The 23,625-nt window shown below is 48.4% G+C and overlaps 1 protein-coding gene across 1 annotated transcript in view; it reads left to right on the forward strand.

Moving 5' to 3' along the window:
- Nucleotides 1-258: 258 nt before the first annotated feature.
- Nucleotides 259-23,625, forward strand: part of LOC144126210 (parathyroid hormone/parathyroid hormone-related peptide receptor-like) — a 106,214-nt gene continuing 82,847 nt past the window's right edge. The window contains exon 1 of the mRNA XM_077660235.1: nucleotides 259-716. The gene's annotated coding sequence lies outside the window, so the exon portion shown is untranslated. The remainder of the gene's footprint in view (nucleotides 717-23,625) is intronic.

Consider the following 23,625-nt stretch of genomic DNA (forward strand, 5'->3'; position numbering starts at 1 on the left):
TGGGCAGTGTAGTGCGGTGCAGAGTGCCTTATGTTACACGTACAGTTCTAATGCTAGCAACAACAGCCAGCGAGGAAAGAGCCGTTTTCTTGGGAGACTGCCGAACGTCGTCGTGCTAAGCGATGCCGCCAGTGCGTGGGAAGGCAGTCGGGAGAGAGAGGTCCCGAAAGGGAAAGGAGGAGGGAGCAGGCGCGGCGGGAAGGGAAGGAGGAAGGGGTGAAAGGGATGCGAAGGGATCTGCCGCGCGTCCATCCGCTCGGCGCAGTCGTATCTGGGACGCGGTGCGCGCTTGTTGCGGGAAAGTCGGCGTCTGGGAGAACGAGACTCTTTGTGCTTTGCACCCCTGCTCCCGAACACCGCCAGTGGGCGGAGACAGCTCGGTCGTGCAGTGCCGCTATCTCCCTCAACCCTTGCCCTGTCTGCAGAGTCTGACAAGACCGCGATCTACATTCGCCAGTCGGGCTGCCAAACTCGGAGCCTGGAACCAGTGGTGCGTGGCGACTCGTTCGCGATTGGACACGCAGCACTGCTTTTTCCCATTTTTGTTCTGCGACTGGGCTTGTTCGGGCGATGCTCCCTGCAGTTACTTTTTTAGTTTGCACCACGTGAACATCGACACTGTGAAGAGCAAGACCGGTGAAGTTCACGGGAACCGCGCGTGGAGTCCTGCCACGACGAGGCGCCCGTCTTTGCACCGACACTCGTAGCTGATTGCGGTAAGTGAATGCAACGTACTTTGCAAAGCTCGGCCGTCAAGGGCAGAGCTCCAACGATTTCGTCTCCTAGAGATCGCAAAAATTCACAAGAAGAAAGAAAAGTTGACTGACATGCTGAAACGTCGACCCTTCCAGAAATGTGAGTTTATGGGGCGAGGGTCGTCTTATCGGCGAGTGAGCTTGAGGGGCTCAACTATGCCCGACTCATTCCTAAAACAGCAACGGAGTGGAATTGTCTGGCTGCCGCGCTGGTGCTTACAAACAATATCGAAGTATTCAGAAAAACCTATGCTTGCATTATAACGCATAGAAGTTTATTTCGTCTAACTCTTTTAGTTTTCAGTTATATTGTTGTGTTAGTTATATTGTTGTGTGGTTTATGTGGTTTGATAGTGGGTTCTACTTCGTTTTTAACGACAAACATTGACTAGTGTTGCCACTTATTAGCTATGTTTCGCATGCGATGATAGTACTTGTTGTTACCCCACGTTACCATGTGCTTTTCAGACGAGAATAATCCCCGGTTCACTCCTGTCTTCCGTTTCGCCTGTTTCTTTTTTTCTTTTTTCTTTCGTGCCGTATCACTCCCCTCTATAATGCCCTCTGGGCCAAGAGAGTAACTGAAATAAATAAATTCGTGAGTAAATTAGGCAAGAAAACTGAACGAATAGGAATGTTGCGTGAAACTGCTTTCCTTTATCATCTAACGTTTCAACAAATTTCTGGAGCGGAATAGTGAATGAATACAGTACAGAAATGATTCAATGACAAAAGAAAAACAAGCAGTGCCACACAAAGACAAAATTCGCTCGTAAACCAAAATAAATGTCACGTTTTTGTATCTCTGGCGCCAGATGACAATGCCGCTAATGTGCGCTGCTGTTGGAGGTTAATTGGAAGAGGATAAAAGGAAGATCGAAAGGCTTCCAATCAGCGGAATTAAACTTTACTTCCCCTGTCTATGTCGTGCGATGTACTTCGCCACAAAACTTGGCGTTTTTTTTTTCTGGTCTCAAATTTCATTTTTCTCAGCAGGAACCTGCTATATGCTTCCAGTGGGCATTCGTCATATCCCGCATTACCAGCGTTCGCGGCAATCTGCGCATGTACCTTTTTTCTGAGAATAATTTCATATAACTTATATTCACTGCACAGGTGGTCGGAGTAGTAGCTTCCTGTTTATGCCTAATTTATGCACCGAAGGTAGCTGCAGGCCCCCCGTTATTTTTTACCGAACAACTTAACCTTCGCGTCAAGCTCCTCATTTATGTGACTGGACGATTCGCTGAGTTAATTTCACAATGTTACGAATACGAAGAAGAGTGTGTAGCAGCAGCAGCGGCCTTACGCAGCAGGAGAAGCACCAGTCGTCGAAGATGATGACGCCGAAGTGCGGTCCAATTGAGCTCGCTCCTCGTGCCGGCGTCACGCGCCGTTCGGCTCCACGCCATCAGACGTTCCAGCACTTCAGCCAGTAAATCACACATTTCCTTCATCGGGCCGGCCTCATACTGATTGGCGCGACAAGGGCAGTGGTGCAGGGCGGAGCGCTCGCGCTAGGCCCTCAGCCATTAAATCATGTTTTCATCTGTCATCATGTCGTCCCGTTCCTTGGCTTGCCACCTCGTAACAATATAATAGCCGCGCCTTTTGCTAAGAACACAAGATATTGTTTTCTTGTGACCAAGCGAACGACTTTTGCGAGGACAAATGAATTTGTTAGCCCCAATATTTAACGTGCGCAATTTTACTTTGCGCATCCATTTAGGATAAGATGTATTGTGTTTAATTAAAGTTGCTTTTTTTCAAGTCGATGATTTACGAGTGCTTGTTGTCCGTATCGCTCACTGCCGTGACTGGTAATCGCCTGTGTGCTGGGAAATCGGCGACTGCATTTGCTTATTAACGGCTTCTAAAGTTGGCTTCCTTATTTGTTCAGGCTATAAGGTACAGCTAATTCCAGCAGGGAGATACTAAGACGAACATCTTCTGCCAAAACTAGGACTACGAAACACAAGTCCAGCATTTTTCAACAAAAATTTTGAATATTGGAATATTGCAAGCTACCATTATGGAAATATTGAAGGCAATGACCCATTTTTTCGGTGTGTAGCGTAGTCTTTCTTTTAGTTTCTCCATCACTCGCATTGAGCAGTTAAGGCTGCCGTAGAAAACCAAAACAAGCCTGCTCACGGGAGATCTCCGGATATATTGACTGTTACAGTGAAATCTTACACTGTGTGAAAAAAATTGCGTTCATAAACTACCTGACTTTGAATTGTTGCGTATGTGACTTCTGAAACAGGGTCTGGAAACCTGAGCTGCTGTTGTAGATCGCTGTATAGTATTCTCCCACTCACTCAGGCTTTTGCTTTGTTAGGAAAACTATTTCTGGACAGTTAATGTGCACTACCTGCCTCATACAGTTTGGCAAGCCGTTGCGGTTTGGCTGGTGCGAAGGACAAATTTACGGATTAATATGCAGTCTAGGTATTATTACAACTGTACTAGGCTAACTGAAGCTGCTTTTTGGGCCAAGTTGCGCACCTGATTAGTCGGAAGCGAGAATCGAAGTGCACATTATGAGTGTGCTTAAAAGTAGAGGCAAGTTTATTCGTAGCAAAAAAATAAAAATAAAATATGGAGGTTACTTAATGGCGCACGATGCACTTACACTGTGTTACCAGGTAGCGAAAATCTCAATTGGCCCGAGCCGACCATGGACGTTTCGTGCAAGTATTTGCATTGACCTCCCTACTATGCTTGAACTCAGAGAAACATGATTTCCATGCGTCATGGATCGGAGTTTTTATTGCCTAGCTTCATTACATGCTTCATTTCGGAAAGACAGCCTTGTAAAAACCTTTGTCATGGCTATACGTCCGTTTAGTATGCCATGACTCTCGCGTTCACCCGCTGTGTTGCCAAGGTGAATCCAGCTCATAGGCATTTCGCGGTCCGAGGAGTTGGGGCTCAGGTCAGTATGCCTCGGCACAGGTACTACCTACGCTGGGTCCTCTACACTCCAGCGAAAGCGCGAAATCTAGGGAGTATTCTTTTTTTTTTTTACAGCGACTGCTTCCTGACGCGCATTCTCTGGTGCAAGCGGGTGACCTTCGGCGTTGTGGCAAACAGGAACCGGGAACACACGTGTTCATGATATTGTTGATTAGCATGGACAGGGCAAAGACCCGTGTGGGCCTCAGTCTGGCGGCACTCGTTGGAGTGCTCGGCGCGGCCATCGCCGTCGCCCGTTCGCCTCAGCAGGATGCGAAATGCTCGGCAATGTTCTGATTTTCAAATACGCAGCGCTCTACCGAGGATGCTAGCAAATTGTGCGCCCATTTTGCGCAGTGTCTCGGAAATTTTTAATAATATTGTAATCAAATGCCGGAAACAAAAATCAAGTGCGATGCAAAGGCAGACGACCCTGCAGTGAAGAATGAGACCTGGGCAGAAGTAGAGGAAAAGGGGCATTTGTTGCTTGACCCACATTGCCTGAACCCGCATCGGCGCTCGTGCGCTGGCGGCCGTCGCTTCTTGAGCCTTCGGGTATAAATTCGTACACAGCATGGTATGGTCAGCGGGTCAAGGTGTGGTGACATCACGAGACCAGTGCAGAGGCCTTCTAGAAAGTGTCGCCTCGGCCCAGTGCTGCTGCAGTGAGCGCTTGTGTGGATGCGGCGGCCCTTCCTCCGCTTGCGAGCCCCGGCCGCTCGCTTACGCGTCGCGTCATTCGCCCGAGCGACGTTTGTTACTTCGTGACTCGACGTTCACACGCGGACGGCGACTGCGGGAGCGAAACATCAGCGCACCTCGCTTGGCGCCCTCTGTGCAGCGGAGCGTCTCGTACAAGCGCCTCTCTTCAGCCACAGTCTGCATGCGCTAATCTCCTGCTCGCACTGCCTCTCACCTGCGCTCCATCCGGCGTATGTGCGGCCGCTCCACGTTGACAGCCACGACTGCAGGCCGGAAACCTTTACCTTAAGAGTCAGCGCTCTGAAACAGACGCGGGTGAGCCCGCGGCAGCCCTTAAAGCACCAAAAGTGGTTGAGACAAGGTGAGGAAAACGGCTTCCCAAGCCACGAATGCCGCCAGGGAGATGGTGTGCACTGCCCAACTTGAAGAACAGAAAGAGGCGAAGGCGGGAGGTGCCGATAACAGGCAAAGACAATATTCGAGTGCAGTTTGCTACCATCATCGTTGAGGTGTCCTGAGATGTGCTACGCTTTTCCTGCAATGCATCTCAAGACAACAGCCTGTAAATTTGTTTGTACTTTGTTTAGACCCACTGGTGACATAGAGTAGAAATATTTGTGTGCGTATATATCATATATACTTTAACGTGGCTGTGTTGACAGCACGTACAAAGGGGTTGACGGTAGAGGAAAGATTGGCGTGAAACTGATTGTTTATTGAGTTCACTTGTGCCCGTGGATGAATTGAACTCGGCGGTGGCAGTAGCAACAAGCGCGCTTGGCGGTCGTGGAATAACAGAATCACCGCCGCTCTCTGCCTGCTCTCAGTTTAAAGATGGCGAAGGTTTTTCAGGATGAGGCGCGGAAAGCATCTACGACAATGTCAAACTTCTAATTGTCCAATAAATCTGGTGGCCTCTCACTGCACAACACAGTTATAATGCCGCCGCATGCCAGCGGCTTCGTGAATGGTCAAACATTACATAGTTTAGCGGAAAAGTATATATTAAGAAAGTAACCACAATAAATCATCAGAGAGTTTAATACAGCGTTTCAGCTTTATTGCTTGTGTGGATTTATCGTTGATTAATCAGGCTTGGTGTTAATCTAATTCGTACCGCGGCGGTTATTAGAAGGATGGCGCAGTAGCCCCATTACTCACGTGTATAAGACAACAGAAGCACACCATGGGGGAGAAACAGAAAAAGTAAAAACACAGAGAAGGAAAGAAGTTTAGAATGACTTCATATCAGATCGTGCATTCGCTTTTCGGGATGTGCCGTTTTGGTGATAGGCGTCGCGCTACTAGAATAGCGAAGAAGCGTCATTTTTCGACTCAAGGAGGAAATAATAATGTACTCAGCTGACGGCACACGTGGAGTTATCTGTGCACTCGTGCTGTCCTGCACGTTTGACTGGCACATAGCTTGACACGAGTGGATGCCACCACACTGTACAGTGTGGTGCAATCCCGTCGTGCAGCGCGTGCCAGCAGGCGCCACGAGCTGGCGACACTGACGACGCAACGGAATTTCGCTCTGGAGTGGCCGAAAGCAAGATACGACGATGTAAACGAAAACAAGCATCTCAATTGGGCATATCTTAAAGGACTGACTACGACATGTCAGTTACATTCGCTGCACTCATGCACCCACCAGCCCATAAAGGATTTTATTTCCACTGATTAAAATAAATAAATCAAGGGTTCGCGATGATATTTTTTCTCCTACCTAAAGCCAGGCAGCCGACGGCTGAGAGCTGTCTCGCGTATATCCTGCATGCGTGCACATTACCACAACGTATTTTCTGGCAACGTAAAAGGATATCAATAACGCTACAACGTGGTGAGCACTGATAATCATCATTTCGTCAGTTACTCTAGCTGAATCTCGAAAACGTATGCGTAAAAATTGGTAAGCATAACGTCTACAAGTGGTGTCTGACAAACCCGCACCACCAAAATTGCAGCATCTTGGGAGCACGCATGCGCGGGCGCGTCCCGAGTTGCCCTCCACTACTTCAATTATCTAGTTTAAGCGCGGTTCCGTGTGCTGTGCACCCGCAGTGATTTTTACAGCTTTGTCGAGTTTGAATTACTGATGTGCTTGTTACCGTGACTGTGCAAATCGCTAAGGTCTCCAGAGCCTGGCAAGCTCCCGGGAGTTTTTTTCGTTCGATGTCCCCACTCGCTGAAGAGTAACTAAACTTCAACTTCGCTCGCCGGCTTCTCTTCCTGGCAAAATTATATCCGAGATTTTCGTGAGTCTCGGAGGCCACGGAAAAGAGAGAGCACAAAATGTCCACGGAACGGCTACCACCGTGTAACTCAAGACTCAGCGAGCAGCTGTGGACATACTTTGATTCCGTGATATATTCAGGCGAAGAGTTTGACAGCGTCACGCATATATGCGAAACGATAAAGCACTCTTTTTAGTTTCCCGCCTATACTCGTCCTTCGACTGGCACTCATATCTAGTCCGCCGTTCCAGTCGAGCGTCGCTACGTCTACTGATCCTGGGGTGGTGGGATCCGCAGCCGCCGCCGAAGACGCCGCGTGCCGTACTCCTCTCTTGCCGTACTCTCCCTTCCTCGTCCGTGGTAACCATGCTCGGGGTTCTTCCCATGGCAACTATCCTGCGGTTATGCGTTCCTACGCACTCGCAATACTCTGCTTCAACAGTTATCATTCTCCGGATGGCTCTCAAGGTAACCACCGTCCGGTTAGGCATTCCTGCGCTCTAGTACAACTTCCCTCCTTCCACGGGAACTACCCTCCGGATGGTTCCGGTGGTAACAACGCTCCGGTTAGCACAACTACGATGCGAAACCCAGGCAACGGGTGTTTAGCAGCAGTCGCTGTAAGGACAACGGCTCACCGCGAGTGTTTCGCACGATAGGTTGAGGCACATAAGGAAGTCCTACACGTGGTTGCTTGACATCGCTTCCCGCGCCCCCGCGCGGAGGCAGTGTGCATCAGTGGAAGACACCACTACTTGCCGAAGCACTTCAGAAGGCTGAGTGAAAACAGGCAACGACTCCATATCTTGCGGCTTAAGGTTGCAATGGCGTTTCTTGGAACGTGCAGATTCTTTCACGTTAGACACGGGAGGACAAATGTGTGTCGCGAGGACGCTGGTTTCTGAACATGACGGCATTTTAAAGAGCTGGAATTAGACGCCGAATGAATCGCCTGCTGTAGCTTGAATCACTTTCATTGTTCAAGAAGACAGTTTATCAATTTTTTTTCTTCATACTTTGTTGTGCAGACTGCTCTGAAGACTCGGCATGGAACACGCGAAGTGAAGATTCAGAAAACGTGGCCAGCTCTCAGCAAGAGTACGCGTGTAGTATTTTCGATAACGCAAACAAAAATATTGTGCAGGGCAACGTATTACGAGGTATGCTTGCTACTCGACTGTATTACTTCGTACCCTGGCACCTATTTTGACGACCACAATTTCATTTTCACTTGAAGGTCCTCTCAAATTTCCTCACAGTTTCTTTTTAACATTCCTCTAACATCGTGCGTCTAAATGGCTGCGGCCACGTTAGCCAGGTTGTAGCCCTCCAATCGCGCAGTGCTTCTCGTTGTGCCGAACCCATTGCGACTTGCCGCTCCCTAGGTCTAGAGCACGGGGTCGTGCGCAGACGACGCCTGACAAAATCTTTCTTACAAGCAGCTGTAACCAACGGAGGTTTGGGCATTCTTAAAAAAAAAGTGCGTACGGCGACTTTTGTCCGAGGACTCCCAGAAAAAAAGAAATAATACTACGTTTACGTGCCAAAACTACAAACGCCAGAGTCTGACGCATTCAGAGTCACAGGACTTCTGAATGATTTCTGAAGCTGCGGGTTCTTCAACGAGCGCCGAAACGCCAGAGCACGACCACTTTTCCATTTCGACGCCACTGAAAGGTGACCGGGGTGGCCGGGGTGGAACCCGCGGCCTCGTATTCTGAAGCAGAACACGAAAGTCATGAAACCATGAGGGTGCACGATTAGGCATACATGCAATCAAGCGGTGGTCGCTCAGAAGCCAGAGGAGGGGGCGGCAGGCAGTGCTTGTGTATAAGCAGCGCCTGGTACGGATTAAAAGGCTGGCGTTATATGATGTACGTATGGTGTTTAAATTATGTTCAGCAAGATCCTTGGAAGCTTTCATTAGCTTGGCGAAATGAGTGACCTACCTACTCTGACGAGTTGAAATGTTTATTCTCAGAGAAAAAAAAAAAAACGTTAAGCGCGCCGTAAATTCTTGTGTCGCATATGACACTTTCCTTGAACGTATGGTACAGTTATGAAAGGAGGGAAGAGCAGCAAATAAACGCAACACCAAGCCATTCCAACTGCTTCTCGACTTGGACAGAAGGACACTGACGCAATGTCCCAGAGCCCGATATAGCAGCGCAACTACTTATACAAAGCAGCGTGTGGAATAGAAAGTTCGTACACTGGACTACTGCTGGTTTATTAGACGTACGGGTTTCTATGTGCAAGCATTTATCATGATTTTCCGTTTCATAAACTCTCAGTGCGCGCTTCGCGAAAGGGGTTCTTTTCGACTTGCTTCAAACGCGCTGCCCGCAATTTGTGCATGCAGCCAGGCTACGGCTAGGCGCTCCCCTCCGCTGCACCCACAGTCGATTTGGATGGGGTATTCTCGGGGGGCGCAAGAAAGCCTCGCTGCAGTCGGCCTAAAATGCGCAACGAACTCTTCTGACGGCGGAAGAATTCGGGCGCCTTATACGGGTCGAAAGTTTTGTGCCACTGCACTCGAGCTGTTCAGTCGAGGTAGCCAGAAGGCGCCTGCCGCGAAACTTCTGGCTGGGCCGGACTGACCTACGGGAGTGGGCAGTATTACAAAACGCGCATGTGCCGGCAAGCGCTTCTAGGCGTTCTGGCGTCGGAAACATTAAATGGGGAAAACAGAAAGCTTGCGCCATCGCCATGAGATGTAAAGACGTGGTAGAGGCAATCGGTGTCTTCCTTTGATAGCATCGAGGCTAAACTGAAAAAAGCGGTGGCCTTTGTAGTGGAGGTGTTCAACTGCATCTAAAGACCGAAATATTTTCTCTCTACAGCGCTACTATTTCGTGCAGTAGCCGCGTGCTACAATCATCAGCTACACTCACTACCGCTAGTTTGACTAATAAAAATAAGAAAATATCGCCCACACTGCTAATATTTTCATTGAACGCCTTCCGACGCAACTCTCTATTTTGGACTGATTGTGGATCACACGAAAGTCATGGCGAATTGTCAAGTTTCAACCAACTGGCGTCCTACAATTAGCGCACAAAACTGGCTTAAAAATGAAAAGATTCAAAAAGTACTGACGATTTTGATGCCATACCTGAAGGCTTCGTGATCAAAGACACAGCAAAAGTGGCTGCACCCAGGCTTGCAGCGCAGCGACGATTTATGTGAGTGCCACTGTGCGACTGGGGCACAGGAGATCCGCCATCGAGTACAATGCGAACTGCAGCTCTCAACAACGGTCACGCATTGCTACCTGAACACAGTGGCAGCGAGTTTAGGATGCGGAAATTCTCGGCCGAAGGCAGAGATGAGAGCTCACACAACCTGTCTTGTTTCATAGCTTTCTTGTAAGGCCATGAAACAACAGCGCTTTCGACGGAGAGGCTTAAGACCGCTGCTTTGCCCTAGCTGCAACTCTGTTCCAGTTTCAACGTAAATTTTCAGCTCGTGGCCGCAAAGCTAGCTGATATAATTCCTGTGTTTTTTTCCAATAAGCCTCAGTTGTTAGGAAGCCCTTTTCCTTTTTCTTTCTTGTCCGTCGTCGCTGCACTGTTTTTTACTTCTTCAATGATGCACCAACTCGCTCAGTTTTCGGTCTTTCTCTGAGCTATCTAAGTTTCGCGTATAGCTCGCGTCCAAACAAACACTATTCAAGCAAACCGTCGATGTCCACGGCACATGGTCCAGTTGCAAGGCCGACATCTATTCCAAAAATGCTGACAGTCGCCTGAGCAGCGTATGTTGCCTCACCCTTCGGCTTTGCTGGTAGAAGCAATGTTTCTTAAAGTGGCTCGCATCACCTATCGCGTTCTTTTAAAGCGAAGGTGCACTCAACGAATACTCGAGCCCGGCTGCGTGTGAGGAAAGCAACAAGGTTTTCGCTGTCTTGACTGCGTCGATATTCGCGCCTTTGCTCAAAGTAGCAGCCTCGAAAACGGGGATCTGCAATAAGCAGATACCCGGAAACAAGGGCTGTCTGGGCTCCCAAGTGTAGCAGCGCACTGATCAACGCTTCGACGGGTAAGCGCCGCGGCGACGTTGACGGATAGACGGGCCTCGGGCGCCTCAGAATGGGCTCGCGGCGCCCCGTGGATTCGGTGCGCGTGCATGTGCTTGGCTGCTGCTGTTGCTGCTGCTGCGATTTCGATCGAACCTCCTCCGCGATGCACTAACAGGGCGTGGGTGCTCATTCAATCACCAGATGCCTGAATGGATAGCCAGCCTTGCGAACGCCACTTGCTCGTAATGGAATATGCAGGACAGAATAAATTTTTGTAGAAGTGGAAAGTATTGCGGGCAAGGAAAGCAGGGCATTTCAACATCTTTTCATGCTGTGCATGACGCAATCTTTCGGTTTGGTTCAGTGGAAAGAGAGGAACCCGCCGTGTAATGTCTCTGCAGAGTGCCTGCTATAGTATATGAGGTCACTTCGCTGCTGATTGAAGTCTTCATATGAAGAGGTCGACGGAAAGTCTGTTGCTCCCCCTTGATATGGGCACAGTACTCTGTTGAAGGTTTTAGCGACATCACCGATGTGAGGCAGATCCCGCTTGCGCATTAAAGGGTTCCTGACGAGGTTTGGATATTTCAAATAAACAAGCCCAGGGCACGACCTGGCCGCTATGATCGCCCCTGTAAAATATTGGGTTCATGCTGGCCCTAAAGGCTGCGTAACTTGAAACCAAAAGCCCGTTAACGCTATATTTCGACAAATCCAACATCCTCATCCTCTGCACTGAGGCAAGGCTTCCCCCTGTGACGGCACAGAAGGCTGCGTTTCGTTGGACCATCATTCTTACTCATTGGCCGAATGACGGAAGACGTCTCGCCGTCTGCTGGTTTCTCTCGCTCTTTTTGTTGTTGCGTCTTTCGCTTTGGAACAGAAAAAAAAACTACACATTTACTTACTTGTCCTGGTCCATTCATGTTTCGGCTACTCCGTGTATTACATTGGCATTCGTCTTACCGTTCATTTCTTGTTTCACTGCGCGTGCGGCCGCACCGTCTCGGCAGAAAGCTGCTCGCGCGTTTCGGGGCACCCGCCCTCCAGCGTACCCTATCTATTCCCAGATTGGCGCATAGATGGATGCTGCCGCCCGGGAACCCTGTACACCGCAAGACGCCATATTGATGCGGGAGCATTTAAGCTGCCGTCTTGAAAAAAACTAGAATTTACAGTTTCTCTGTAATGAAACTCCCTGATTGGCCAATTCTCTGATGACATCATCGTGGTAACGTAGCCCCAATCGACCAATCAGAAAGCACCACAAAATTTTCTGATTGGTCGAGAGAGGTCACGTCAACTTGTGACGCCCTCACAGTCGCCCATCGGACTGTGAGCAAACTACCCTCCATTGCTAAATTCAATTCAGTTGCGACCTGCCTCCGTGGCGCTGCGCATGGGCTTTAAGGGAGCTCGGAAAGAGCAACCTGGCTCACACAAGCCCCAGCGGTGCGCTGGCTGTGCTTGAAACAGCCACCTGCCGGAGCAGTGGCGCATCTCTTAACTGCTGCATCATTGGGTCACGAGTGGAATGAGGACTCCCCGCGATTTGTGAATGCGACTCAGAAGGAAGTGACGTTGTCAACTCCGTGTGACCGCCAGCGGACGAATCATAGAGGGCTGGCAAAGTTGAAAATGTGAGCACCTCCAAAATTTAGAAGTTGGTCCTCCCCACAAAATTCCTAAGGAGCCCCAAAACTTTGTAAGTAGGCGCACTCCAGAAAATGAATCAAGGCACATTAGTGGGTCGGATTAGTATAATGCTATACGATATAATCCAAAGGGAGGTATTCAAACATTGTAGAAGGTGATGATTCATACATACCATAAAAGGGAAATGGGACGGGTACAAACCGGAGTTTTGGCGGAAAAATCGCAAGAACATTAGATACTCATTGTAGACACCAAAGCAGGCCACATAAATTATATCTCAGTTTCTCTTTCAAGAATATGATTAAGAAGTCCCCCAAGGTTTTGTTGCAAAGGTGGAGGCTAAAGGCTTAAACTGAGGCCTGCTCGCGGCCCAAAAGGCGCTGCTCGTTGGAAGCGGGGAGGGGTGTGGGGAGCACACCTCTCCCGAGTAGTAGGCGTTGGCAAAATACATGAACTGGAGGACGCAGAGATAGTGCGCCACCTCCCTGGATTTCAACATTATACAGATTGTCCTGTTCAAGCGGCAGCGACGCGATGCGACTGGCATGTTGTTGAGCGCCATGGTTGCCTGCACAGGAACGTCACGCAGTCGACGTCCCACGAATAGGGCCTCTGCCCATAGTTGTGTTTCACGCACACCGCGACGCGCCGTGCAGCGCTATCTCGAGAATGCCGGGAAGCGAAAAGCAAGAAAAAAAAAAACCTGGCCAGGTGGTAACTTAAGTGTTTGACGTACTCCGCATCTCCTCCTAGAACCGAGGGAGAAGGAGAAATTTCGATTACGGAGACTTGTCACCCCAACGGTTGATAGAAACCGACTCTGAGAGCGCAGCGGAGAAAAGCGTGGCGAAATTCCTTGATTTCGACGGTTGTAACTCTCCTGTTAATAGAGGACCTTAGCATAGCGATGGCGTATACTATAGCGGAGACGTACACCGGTTTACCGGACGCCTTCTGCGCACGCGCCGTGGTCCCGCCTGTCCCCACCCATGACACTGCGCATGCCCAGGAGGCGTCCGACAAACGTCTACGCTAATAGTCCTTCACTATGCTAAATGTCTCTAATGTATGTCTTCAAAAACTACTTGCGCACGTGCGTTCCAACAACGATGTCGGACTATACTGCGGAGTATTGCAAAAACTCGACTAGAGGATGAGCAGGGACATAAAAACCCCTACAGTCGACGACTCAAGAAAAACGTGGCTTTTCCCTGCCAGAGGACCCTCTTCCAACCAATGACGTCGGCCGGCTCTCATGGCCCAGCTAGCTAGACAACGCGCAGGGAGTGGTAGTTGAAAGGGAATTGTCCTCTCCCTCCATGGTCAGGTATGGCAACCTCCCTGCACTGTCACGCTAGCCTGATCATGAGAATCGGCCGACGGCCACTGTCTGGGAGGGGGTCCTTTGACAGAGAAAAGCCGCTTTGTTCTTGAGTTCTATCCAACTATACCACCATCGCAGAGCGTTCCAAAGAGATGCACCCGTCATTCACAAAGCATCGTGCAGGCGGTCACTGAAGAAATGATGACGAGAAGCCAAACGAGAACTGTCGACGCCACTGCCTTTGCACACCGACTCCCGTGAAGGTTTCAGAGCGGTGGGCCCCATTTCCGGGAGCATTTTTTCCCTATTATATCCACATCCGCCGAGTACTTGCAAATCGGCGTTGCTAGATTGGGCGTCAATGCTCATTTGCTGCTCTGTAGTGTTAATGGGAAAATGTGTCAGCACTCACGGACAGGAAACAGCGCTCAGCTGCTGGCTTAGGTAAATAACTAACTGTGTGTGTCATAAGGCTTTGCAAAATTGATTGTATTCGCTATACATTAAAAAGAGAAAATGATCTTTTTGTGCACCCTAGAGAAAGGCCTCAGACGGGAGAGGATGACGGGGAACCCGGTTCTTGAGACTTGTTCAGTAGTTGAGCTCAGCAGTCCGAGTTTAACTCCTTTTGTGCTTACACTTACATAGCCAGAATTTTTTCGAAGCATTGAGAAAACAGGGCGAGTTCCGCTCCCAAAGCACAGTGCCGAAAAATTTTCCGAACTGAATATACACGTCAGAAACACTTCGCCATATGCACCAATCATTTTACTTTTGTTTCCTTAACAATGATGACATATTTTCCATCTTTTTACGCTGCTCATGTAAACAAAAACTGAAGTTATTACTTTTGATCTCTTCTTAAGACTTGCTGCGTGGCACTAAGAGAGAACTTGGCGCCTCCGAAATGAGTTTTTCAGTGACAGGCGCAGCAAGAGGATCTCGAATTTCCGATGCTGCCCGCTGTGACAGCTGCCACGGAGCGGTTTCTTGTGAGTCGGCTTTAGATCCTGGCGCTTGTGGCGAGGTGCCATCAGACGGCGAGTGGCCCTTCGGAAAAGATTCAGTTGCCAATCTTACGCATAGGAGACTAAAATTAAATATCAGACATTTTGTTGTGAAACAAAAATATTACAAAAATAGCGAGAATGACGCTGGCTTTGAGATTTATCAGCGACAAGCTTATGACAACGGAAAAATTAGCGTTGTATATAATTGCTCAGAGGCTTGAAAATTGGGTTCGTTTTTATCTGCAAGATATTCCGTACAAAGGCGCTCAATGTAAGGCAGGAAGCGATCAGCACACAGGCTTGCGGGAACAATGGACTGATGCTGATGCTCTGAAGGCTGGTAATGGTGTGTATGGTTGGTTTTGAAATATCGGGGTATTTTATTTTTATATTGAATGAACAAAGGCTAATGAGGTGTACAATGAATGAATATGCGCTCTGTTCGTAAATTATCGTAGTTTTTTTTTCTTTCCACAAAAGTTTCTCGCATCACGCTTTGAGGAGTGCAGGAGGCACTCCTCAAAGCGTGATGTTAAATTCAGCTCTAGAGATGAGTGCGGTCACTTCTCTCGAGAGAGCCTGTTTTTCATCACTGCCGTACTCTACGTCTACCGCCCTTTAAACGAGTCTTAAACTTTAGCGATATCAGAAGTCTTGGGGAGATGCACTTATACTATAGCGCGGCTGGTTGCCGTTGAAAATAGATCATTCATTCATTCATTCATTCATTCATTCATTCATTCATTCATTCATTCATTCATTCATTCATTCATTCATTCATTCATTCGACAGAGAGAGAGAGAAAAACAAAAAGTAAAAATTAATGGGGAGGAAAGGCGGACAGGTCCACAGGCGGAAACATGGCGCTGGCATGCTGCTCCACTCGAGGGAAAGGTCGAAGGGAAGGAAAGGGAGAGGTAGAGCTCAAATGAAAGGCAATGAGAGCATAATACAATCAGATTTCTACGCAGATACAGGCTGACACTCGTCTTTTGTGGAGATTCTAAGGCAAAGCGCTCGTGGTCCATGTCTTGGAGACACACAGACACACATCGCTTACAAGTGACTCATTAGACGTCTTTGCAGAGCTCAGGAGCCCCTGCTAAAAGCTGAAGAAAACACTACGTGACGTGGTCTGTGCCCCTTCATAAAGAAAAAAGAACACCGTTCAGCAAGTGCTGCTTAAGTTCAGCTATAGTCAGATGCAAGTCATGAAAGAAGCGGCGAATGCTTCTCCAACGAGGCCCTCATACCAATGGCGTCGACCGACTGCCGGGACGTCCACTTGCATCCGTCTGCGTGGTAACGCGTAGGCTGTCAGGTGCAAGGCAATTAACCACGATTTAAGTGTATTAACAGCGACTTCACGAGAACCGGCTGACGCCATTGGCGGGAGGGCCTCTTTTGAGCAGCAATTAAACGCCGCTTAGTTCTTCAGTTGTGCCCCACTGCATGTTATTCTGCTGCTCCGGTAGAATTCGATGCACAATTTTCTCTATCATATGACTCAGTCTTGAAGCCCGAGTCAACAGTACGGAAACTAGAAAGTACGAACAACAAACTGTCTCAGGCCTAAATTCTTGCAGAAACTTCACGAATGACAGGGTCGTTTCGTGGCTTTGGACTCTCAAACGGCGATATTCTTTCGTCATCTCCCTCTCACTCTGCGCGGGTTTGGGCGTTTACTGAAGCAACCCGAGGTTGAGGAAAAGGAAGGGATGCTCGTCTCGATCGCTTCCTTGCACTTAGTTTTGGTTCACGCTGTCCCGTCTATATTTGACATCTGGACGTCATGCCGTTGCAAGGACTCGGAGAACACACATCACTCGCTGCTGCTATATGTCCCTCGTCTGGCGCTAGATAAAATTTAAGCGCACCTCACTCTCCAAATTGTTCCCAAAAGCTCTGCGAATGATTTGAAGAAACCGCAAGGAGAGTGCGCCGACAGTGCCGACTTGCACTGATTAGGTCGAGGCCGACACCCCTCGATCCCCCCTCCCGATGGAGCTGGCGAAAAGTGGAGGGATGGCCAACGCGTGGGCGTCGGCGTTTGCTGCCGCCTCTTTTTATGTGACCGACTGCTCGGACCTCTTCAGTCTCCCTTCTATACTTTTACACCGACGCCCTGGAAATTTTGACTCCGCATCTTAACCCTTTCGAGTTTTGTTTTTTTAACAAACCTTTGACTGCTTTTCACTCTCTTATTTGGTTGTCTTAAGCCATGAAACTTCCTCTCGATTTTTAAGTTTCTTTTTGATACCCCGAGAAGGCTATTGCAAAGTATTAGTGGAAAGGGCTTGCTGCAGTAAATAAGCAGATCGTGCAGGAGCATTGCCACAGGTCTCGCTGAAATTAAATACAGTCGGATACTCTGCGAGCAGTTGAACGAAGGGGTAAACGTTGAAAGTGACATAGGGACCAAGCCGCACTAAGTGTGGCGATGAAAGACGCGCGGAAATGATAAAAACGACACTTAAAAACCCAAGCGAAAGCGTACAAGACGTAATCAATGCGGTATTAAAGAGAACCGTATGCCACCTGAAATGGAAGCTGTGGCAGTTATCTTTCTGGGCAACACGGCCCGCACCAAACGAAAACTCGTTTCGTCTGCCCTAAGCGAGAGAGGCGTTCCAAAGTGTAGGCGAGCAAGACTATGTGGGCGATTTCACGTCGCTACTTCGTGCCAAGATGAGCGGCTTTCGGTGCTACAAATGAATCGCAAGGTCAGAGAGACGGCGCAGAGAGCGTCGGCGGTCCTTTATTCCCTCAGCGCCAGAGCCGCCTGATGGGATTTCCATGATATGAGTTTCACAACGGCGTCTTCCCGGAAGAGCCGCCGATGGAGTGCGGCTCGGCACAATTGTTGCACGCGCGGACGCTGGGGCGCATATAGATGACAACTCTTACTAAGAAGACCGCGCCTCGGAGGCGTATTGCTGTGACGTCAGCCTACTGGCTCCTCGTGCGCAGTCGATGCACATGGTCGTGCTTTTTTTAGCGGCCACTCGCAACCGAGCCCGAAATCCTCATCAGCCATGCGCTATTCTTGGCCTGCGCGCAACATATGGCCGTTTAGGTGGCAGGGCTGTACTGCTTGTAGAGGGGAGCAGGTTACTTTTCTATACACCTGTGAATGGGGCTACTTTAATGTAGTCATTATCTTTGTTTTATTTTCGCTTTGCATAGTTCGCAATTAATGCTGCCGTTTTTTAGCTGCGCACTGTAGTACTTTACAGCCTTCCCCTGCAATGCTGTAGTTGTGCGACAATTCTCATTCAGCTACGCAGTGCAGTGAATCAGAATCTTGCGTTTAAAATAACTACCCTCCATCGCCTCGAGGCGGGGAAGAAACGGGACTGACAGGAGCCCTGCCTCGCCACCCGCTTTCTGTTAGCACAGCGCAGAGTCAGCGAAGGCGAATTTGCGGCTAAGCGAGCGGATGGAGAATCAACGGACTCCGAAGGGTTCCCCGCCGCGAAAGGGGCGCACTGGGCCGAGTAAGGAAAAATCCGACACCCTGCACTCATTTTACCCGAAGAGCAAATTCACCTCGCGAGCGTATGTCCCGTAAGAAGCTAGAACTGACACTGGCTAGAAGGAGCAGCTTGAAGATAAAGGCATCCACCCTCATAAAAATGGTCTGTAGACAGTCTATAAACTTATTATACACTCTATTGCCTTACTATAGATATTCCATTTTGTCTACTCATAGTTTACAGGCTGTCTAAAGGCAAAGGACTACTAAAAGCGTTTGGCCATAAATATATAGATTGGCTGTCTATAGGAGTTTTATTGCTTATAGATCGTTCTCTAGAGTTCGTCTATAGAGAGTCTATAGAATTTATAGACAAAAGTCTATGGACAATCTAAAGAAGTTTTTGTAAGGGCCCAGCGTGTTCGGGGGATCGGAAATTTAGAATTGTGCTCTATTGTTACCAATTACATTTTACCGCGAAAGCTCTACTTCACGTCCGAAGCGGCAAAATGCGTTTCACCGCTTAAGCCTGGCCTTGAATTGACCTTGTGAGCCTATGCACAGTAATAAATAAATAGATATTGCCGCGACTGGGTTTCGAACCCGGGGCGTCGCGAACAGATCAGCTTCGCTGGCCTGTACATGAGACCACTATGCTATCGCCGCAGCAGATCACGCCTCGTGTTAAACAGCAACACACCCTCGCACTGTGCATTGCACGTCGCCGTCTTCGTCAACTAATACTACTATCGAACTGATATCGCCGCAAGACGTGCCGACGACTCGGCAAAGCAAGACCATGAGCCTACCAGGCTAAATACATGTTTTCGCACGTCTACTGGGTTTAACTGCGTTACAACCCTAGCACTCTTTTTATCGCTTAAGGAAAAAAAATCTTGCAGCTACAACTTTGGCATGAGCACTGCTAGAAAAGAAGTGCCAGGGGCACAAACTCGCTTCATGAACTGTGCTTGGCTAGATACTGTCTCTCAGAAGTCGTTTGTTTTCTGAGGCACTTGCCTTAAACGCTACCGCCTAAAGAATGACGCTCCACGGAATTGTCCCAAAGAGCTCCTACTAAAGTCACTGGTATCCTCTGGTTCCGTCGCTAAATGCCTGCGATGACAGTTCACACTGCGCACGGAAATGGTTAGCGTTGGCCAATGCTTCGCAAAACGCACGAGCAAATCGTATGCAACCTATAACGGTTGTTAGAGTTGAAATTTCAGCGGCAGGTTCTAGAGACAGTCGCATGTTCGCCGCTGTCGCAGACGGTGCCTCCTTGTTTGGCTGGTTTTTGCAGCGAAAGCTACATTGGCCACGAACTCGCAGTTTCGCCGTGCTCGCATTCCCACCGTGCTCGCACCGCACTGCATTGGTCACGTGAACAACCGCGTGACGAAGCACGTGACAACAACTAGCCAGACAACCAGACTAACCTGGACTTGAAATCAAGATTAACCAAGGCTAACCAAGCTATGCCCTACCTTTCGCTGCGTATATCCTGGCATAGCCGAGCTAAACCAATGGAAAATTTTGCCACCAGTTTCAGTGGTGTCAAAAGCATCGCAGCTGGCGATGCTGTCATCGCATTCAACTGTAGAGGGGGCTGTCTTTGAGGAAGCAGGTGGATTGGAAGCTGTTCCTTTGAAGGTGCTGCCGAGCTGTTTCGTGTTTTATTTCCCCATCTTCGCTGCCTTCCGAGGTGCTGTTTGTTGTAACATCAACAGAAGCCTCGACTGAAGGTGCTTGAAACCTTAGCCGGTGAAAGAACAGCGTAGGTTCGAGAGCGAACTCATGTTAACGATGTCGTGACTCAAGAGGAGGAAAATATCTTTTGGCGCGCCATGCAGTGCACAGTAGCAGTGGATACCAAGAGGAGGAAAACGCAGCTCCGAGTGCGACATACAGTCAGGACGGGAGAACCCTGTAGCTGGCACAGGACGGGGGTCCAGTTGGAGGTTAACTGGAGTATTCTTAACTGGAGCGGATGGAAATAGGTTGCTGCATCTCCTGGTGCATTGCGCATGGGAGAGACATCCCCACTGACAGTCATGATCACCTGATAGAAACTATATAGAGTATTAGGATGTCGTTGTCCAGTGAGTTGGGTGGACGTTGTAAATTACCTTCGGCGACGTGTGAAGGGAACTACTATAGGCACACAGCGAATTATCGATTCCATGATCTTCACCATCAGCCTAATTATGTCCTCCGAAATAGAAATGCCTCTTCCAATAACATCCAGTTAACCCTAACAGGTGGAAGCTGTGACCACTAACTTCCTAGTACTATCCAACCATCTGACTCTCTTACGCTCCCCGCAACATTTGCCTTCTCGTGGAATACTCCTCACTACGAATTACACCCAATGGGGCGTAATCCATTCGATATGAAAAGAATACCTCCAGATTAAGTTAGGCAGACGTCGCTTGTTGTCGAAAAAGGACCCAGAAACAAATCAACGACCGAAATAAGGGCCACAGATGAGCAGAATGAAGAGAGACGCTTCTACACCTTTCAACAATGTGGAGTGACTAGAAAGGATCAAAAGTGGTTGATGAGAGGACGGGGACAGCCGCTGCCGCGTGAAAGATTTCGCATGCTCAGATCAACGGGCGTGAAAATGGCGACGCAGTAAAGAGACAGAGCTCTTGCCCGACCCCACTCTTTTTCGGCCCTGATTTTCCTTCAGCTTCACAGGAGTGGCCCCGAGCACATTCATTATATTTATTGCTCAAAAGTTATTGATCCTGCAGTCATCAATCATCTTCAAAGTCTTGCGCATATGGGCACAAACGAAGAGGCGTCGCCGGAGCTAATACGCATGCGCGCACTACATCCCGCTGTGAGCAGAGGGTAAAGGGTCGCTGAGGTAAATTAAAAGAAGCAAACAAAGAAATAATAAGTTTAAAATCAAAAGCACTTAAGTTGGCCTGACGCGAGACCCCCAGGGACGTTAGGGACGTGGGAAGGGGGGAAAGAAGGGGGTCGTGATAGGTGTCACCAGTACGGGTGTCATCGAATCTCATAATTAGACTAAATTACAGTAAACTTTTACTTCAGTGAGCCGCCATACGACTTGGGCAGAAAGGTGTCACTGAGAGTTCATTAAATTTAATATTAAATACTTTAAATTACGAATCGCGACGTAAGAAAAATGTCAAAAAACCTTAAAAGCGACTCACAAATTCATGCACAGAAATGCCCGCAAACTGTGTGCATAACTGCGGCATGATAGCCAGCTCATAAAACACTAAAGGCGAAACAAAAAAGCTTTCAAATGGCAGCGCTAGGGCTGGGTCCTTTGAAAATGTATTTTTATCCCCTTTTGAACTTGCATGCTGGTCACCATGTCGAAGACATTCAAAAGCCTCCAACTAGTCAAACTTTATTTCTTGGTCATGCACAAAAAGCCGCCTGGCATCCTTGCCTAACTAAGCTTAAAAAAATGAATGGAAGCTGTTTTGTTTCACAGAGGTACTCTGAACGCACAAGAGGTTAAAAACCGTCAAAAAAGTAGTAAAGCCTGCGTTTTTATGGAGGAGAAACGCTAAGGCGCCCGTGTGCTGTACGATGTCACCGCACGTTAAAGATCCCCAGGTGGTCGAAATTATGCCGGAGTCCTCCACTACGGCACCTATTCTACCTTTCTTCTTTCACTCCCTCTTTTATCCCTTCCCTTACGGCGCGGTTCAGGTGTCCAACGATATATGAGACAGATACTGCGCCATTTCCTTTCCCCAAAAAACCAATTATTATTACTATTGCTAGATCTGCGACGTCTATGATGTTGCTGTGCGAAGGGAGTGAAAAGTTTTGGAACTTTCCAATATATGCTAGAGCTTTTGCTGCAGTTAATTTCGGTTCTAGCTCTGCTATTACCTCATGTTCATCAGAGTGTGCTCAGAGAATTGTACTGAAGTCTTTCTTGGTCTGTTAGTTCAGTGCGGGTCATGTAAGGGATGCACGCGTAGTCCTCGAACGAAATATTGCTTTCTGTGCCTGGCTGATGACAGATCTCCTGCCACATCGCAGTGCCTGTCACTTCGTCACTGCGGGCATCCATGCCAACAATGTGGAAGGCAAAAACTATTGAAACTGGCAACAAACGCACACTTAGGTCCAGCTCAGTTGTTCTTTAAAGTGAAATGGCCACAATTGTGAAATACGTTCAACTTGAATACGTTCCCATGGAATGCACAGAAAAGCTGCCTGGGGTGGTGAAGCTTTCAGTCTTCTCCAATATTGTTTTTACTTAAGCTTACTCGACTGAGAGATTACTGTACGCAACTAACGTTTTCGGCACTTTCATACTACGCGCGGGCCTGATAATCTTTGCAAGTCGAGATTCTGTCTAGACTTGGGTGTTCAACACTCCTGCTCTCTTCTGGAGAACACACACACACACATACACACACACACACACACACACACACACGCACGCACGCACGCACGCACACGCGCGCGCGCGCACACACACACACACGCACGCACGCACACACACACACACACACACACACACACACACACACACACACACACACACACACACACACACACACACACACACACACACACACACACACACACACACACACACACACACACACACACACACACACACACACACACACACACACACACACACACACACACACACACACACGCACGCACACGCACACACACACACACACACACACACACACACACACACACAGTTTTCATTTTTGCACTGAAAGTATGAAGTAGGGTGCTCCAATGATATTACGATTGACCGTAATATCATTGGAGACCGAAGACAAACTAAAGTTTGTCCATAACAACTGGTTAACGGGTTATAATGACAGAGGGCATTTTAATCGAAAACTAAGATTTTATTAGCTCAGGAAGCCAAACTCTTAAACAGCGGCATTTCTCCAATGTCCGCGATTTTAAAAAGACAACTAAGGTGTTGTTACATCTTATTTTTTTGCATGGGAACCACCTAGGTTGGACCACGCCACCGCCCGCTTGGAACCAGCGATCACAGTTTCAACGCCATCACCATCGCCAAGAATTGAAAATGGTGCTCCATTTTTTAGGCCATTTTTTCAAGCAATAAATGCGTCTTTCGCCACGATAACATGACCAAAAATGGCGAAGAATCGAATTTTGCTGTAACCTAAAAATTCAAAGAGGCATCTAATTACACTATGTGTTGGCAACGCGACGGCATTAGAAGCTGTTGAAGACTTTGCATCGAGTTTTGTGCCATTCTTTCATGATTGTGTTTGGACATTAAGACACAGTCTGCACACAATAAGATGTATCTAGCTAGGAGTAGATGTTTCCCCGAAGATGTTGAGAAGTGCTGTCATAGACGCAATGAAGATAGTATGTTGAAACGTATAGTTGTCACTGCTTTTGTCGAAGCTGGATGTTATGCAGGCGTAACTGCGAGAGTCAGGGCAAGGCAGGCAATTGCATGCGCTGATTTCCATGCGA

The sequence above is a fragment of the Amblyomma americanum genome, chromosome 3 (assembly GCF_052857255.1).
Source record: "Amblyomma americanum isolate KBUSLIRL-KWMA chromosome 3, ASM5285725v1, whole genome shotgun sequence".
Taxonomy (NCBI): domain Eukaryota; kingdom Metazoa; phylum Arthropoda; class Arachnida; order Ixodida; family Ixodidae; genus Amblyomma; species Amblyomma americanum.